This window comes from Schistocerca nitens, chromosome 1, assembly GCF_023898315.1.
Source record: "Schistocerca nitens isolate TAMUIC-IGC-003100 chromosome 1, iqSchNite1.1, whole genome shotgun sequence".
NCBI lineage: Eukaryota > Metazoa > Arthropoda > Insecta > Orthoptera > Acrididae > Schistocerca > Schistocerca nitens.
Window position 1 is genome coordinate 1,192,295,954 of NC_064614.1, and position 4,333 is coordinate 1,192,300,286.

A 4,333-nucleotide genomic window follows, 5' to 3' on the forward strand; every position below is an offset into this window, starting at 1 on the left:
GGAACAGTGAAGTGAGTGGCTTATAATCCGTGACCGAGTAGGTAATGATGGAACTTGGTTACACCATAAATGATCACCTCCACTCCGTTTTCAATCTAACTAATTTACCAGAGTCTTAGCCAGAAGTTTGGAAGCAAATGCTATTCAATGATCCATTGATCCGACACAATGCGGTAAAGTGGTGCCTAGATCACTAGCAAAAGAATAACACAGGCACTTCAATATCATATTTATCTGCCGACACCAGGCAAGCAACTTTCCAGTAAAATCTCTCCCCTATGGGAATGTACATAATGGATGTACAATTACAGGTTGTAGACACATGGTAGATGACATATGGAAGTTTAGGTCTGGCCAATCAACAGATGAGGTCGACCTGTATGCTTTTATGTTGTACATGTCTCTTCACATTTCCACTTCACTATCACATCAGAAACAGTGGACCTAGGGACGTTTAGGAGTGTGGAAATCTTGCGTACAGACGTATGACACAAGTGCCACCCAATCACCTGACCACATTCGAAGTCAGTGAGTTCCGCAGAGCACCTCATTCTGCTCTCTCATGATGTCTAATGATTACTGAGATCACTGATTGGAATACCTGGCAGTAGGTGGCAGCACAATCCACGTAATATGAGAAACATGTTTTTTGGGGTGTCAGGATACTTTTGATCACATAGTGTATGATCAGCCACCTGCTGACAGATGAATTCTTCCACTAAATGTTGCAAGTGCCTGGGTATTTTGTACAGCTTCCTATAAACTTGGGGACGAGGGGGGTGGGGGTGGGGAGGGATTATTCCCTGTAGAGATTCTGTGGTGAGTCACTGGTAATGGTCCACTAGGATTGAACACATCATATTAACAAAATCTCCATATCTGGCTTATCTTTCCTTTTCAATTCTTCACCTTCTTGTGTAATGCAGATCTATTGATGGTTTTCATTGGTAGAGGTATCCACTTGATATAACCAAATTGTCCTCATATAGGGTGTCCAAGTTAGAAATGACTAACCCTTTTGGCAGATCTACTTTGTTAGAGCCAAAATTATGTCCACTAACCAGAACCTTTTCTACTTTTGTGCCACACTTTACACACAAACAATGTAAAGTTACAATAAAATGAACATCCTTAGCTGCTTACAGGTTTTGACATATGTCAAAGGGGACAGATGAAAATGTGTGCCCCGACCAGGACTCGAACCCAGGATCTCCTGCTTACATGGCATACACTCTATCCATCTGAGCCACCAAGGACACAGAGGATAGCGCGACTGCAGCGATTTATCTCTGGCACGCCTCCCGTGAAACCCACATTCTCAACGTGTTGTCCTGCACTACATTCGTAGTGTCCCCGCCCATTATACTCATTACTCGCGGCCTGTTGCTGACTCCCATAAGAGTTTGGGCACTGTTTGTGCATTCGCACAGAAGAAGAAGATGGCCAAGTGGCCGGTGAGCCTTATATATATATATATATATATATATATATATATATATATATATATATATATATATATATATATAAAACAAAGATGGTGTGACTTACCAAATGAAAGTGCTGGCAGGTCGACAGACACACAAACGAACACAAACACACACACAAAATTCAAGCTTTCGCAACAAACTGTTGCCTCATCAGGAAAGAGGGAAGGAGAGGGAAAGACGAAAGGATGTGGGTTTTAAGGGAGAGGGTAAGGAGTCATTCCAATCCCGGGAGCGGAAAGACTTACCTTAGGGGGAAAAAAGGACGGGTATACACTCGCACACACACACACACATATCCATCCACACATATATGTGTGGATGGATATGTGTGGATGGATGGATGGATGGATGGATGGATGGATGGATATGTGTGTGTGTGTGTGTGTGCGCGAGTGTATACCCGTCCTTTTTTCCCCCTAAGGTAAGTCTTTCCGCTCCCGGGATTGGAATGACTCCTTACCCTCTCCCTTAAAACCCACATCCTTTCGTCTTTCCCTCTCCTTCCCTCTTTCCTGATGAGGCAACAGTTTGTTGCGAAAGCTTGAATTTTGTGTGTATGTTTGTGTTCGTTTGTGTGTCTGTCGACCTGCCAGCACTTTCATTTGGTAAGTCACATCATCTTTGTTTTTAGATATATTTTTCCTACGTGGAATGTTTCCCTCTATATATACAGGGTGATTCAAAAATGCATGTAAATATTTTAAGGGTGTATTTGTGAGGTAAATATAAGACAAAAATGTTCTATAAATGTTTTTCCATAAACGTTTAATTCCAGAGTTATCGTTAAATACGAAAGTCATGTCCGTATCAAAACGACGGCAGTGCAAGCAGCAGGATGCCATATTCTGGTACGTAATTCACATACGTATCTCCCAACAGTTGTGTCGAAACTGCATGAATAGTGTTTGTTTTTGTTTGCACGTGATGTTTACTCCTACTGTACGGAAGATGGCGCTGATGTTGTTGGTAACGGAAAAGTACGTCCTGTCGTTCATTCATCGTCGGAAGGCTAAAGGTTTCGTGCACATGATGTACTCAAACAGTGAGTATGCTGATATGCACCTTGTGTATGGTGCAGCAGATGGAAATGCACTTGCAGCAAGACGAAGGTACAGTGAGCTGTTTCCAGGAAGACGGTTACCAAGTCATCAGACGTTTGTATCTGTCGACAGACGTATGCGGGAGTATGGCATTCGTCCTGGGCCACATTCAGGTCGACCACTTGAGCATGCAGTGAACGTCGAGGAACATGTTTTGGACCTGGTAGACCAAGATCCATCTATCAGTATGAGACAAATTAGTGCAGCTGTACGACTTCCACAATCTACTGTATGGCGGCTGCTTCGGAGACAACAGTTGCATCCATTTCACCTGCAAAAAGTGCACGAATTGACACCTGAAGACTATCCTCGCCGTCAGCAATTCTGCCAGTGGTTACAAGAGCGTCATTTGAATGATCCAATGTTCATTCGGCGGATATTATTCACAGATGAGGCCATGTTTACTCGTGCGGGTGTAATCAATTCGCATAATATGCACCAGTGGGCTGTCGAGAATCCTGGCGCGAGAATTGTGCGTGGATATCAACATCAATTCTCCATAAACATTTGGTGTGGTATTGTGGGGAATTACTTACTCGGACCTCATGTTCTGCCTCCAAGGCTGAATGGGCACGCGTACTGCGAATTTTTGGAGGGAGAATTGCCTGGATTGTTACAGGATGTCCCTCTTGCAACACGAGCCACCATGTGGTTTATGCACGATGGTGCTCCCGCCCATTACAGCCGCAACGTAAGGGCGTACCTCAATTCTGCGTATCCACATCGATGGATAGGTCGCGGAGGACCAATTGCTTGGCCAGCCAGATCACCTGACCTGAACCCTTTAGACTTTTATTTATGGGGCCGACTAAAGACACTGGTGTATTCTTCTGCAGTACCGAACAGAGAAGTGCTACAACAAAGAATTGAAGGTGGTTGTGAAATTATTCGTGGAGAGTTGAACGGACTGTGTAATGTGCAGAGATCATTGATGCGACGAGCACGGGTCTGTCTGCAAGTTCAGGGACAGCATTTTGAACATGCATTGCATTAAGATTTGTGCAAATACAGTACAGTACAGTACAGTCTGTAAAATGCTTCAATTTTCCTTAGTTATTGTGCATTGCTGTAGTTCAATCAACAGGACCTAAATTAATACAGTGTTCGCGAGGAATTGTTTCAGTTTGTTACGTCACGTTTATTTATCAGTTTGCGTTGTTAGTCCAAATGCACTGTAATTGAACTGTGAACTCTGGGAATTAAATACCTTACGTTGTATTGAATGTATTATCCTGTTTTGTTCATAACTCTGTAATAAGCCAAGTATGGAAAAAATTGTATAGAACATTTTTGTCTTATATTTACCTCACAAATACACCCTTGAAATATTTACATGCATTTTTGAATCACCCTGTATATACTAAGATGGTATCTGTTCTTTTGGACATGTCAGTCACAATGGAGGGGTATCTGTTGAGAGGCCAGACAACAGAACATTTACAGGCAGCAAAAATACGAAGGCGTATGTGCCACTTCATTTCTGGTAAAACAGGGTTCCAAGTTTTACTTTGTGGGCACCCATTATCACAGTTAATTTCGACAGATCCTTTTAAAATGCAATCTCAGTAATGTGAGGTGTTTGCAACCACTTGTGTCTCATTTTATAGCATCCTTAGTCCCTTTGTAAGACAGTGCTCGGCCACCGCAGGTTTGTCAGGTTGTAATAATCGTGTATGGCAATGATGTTCAACACATATGTCATTGGCAGTATGAATAGTTTGGCCAACATACATTTTACCACATCCA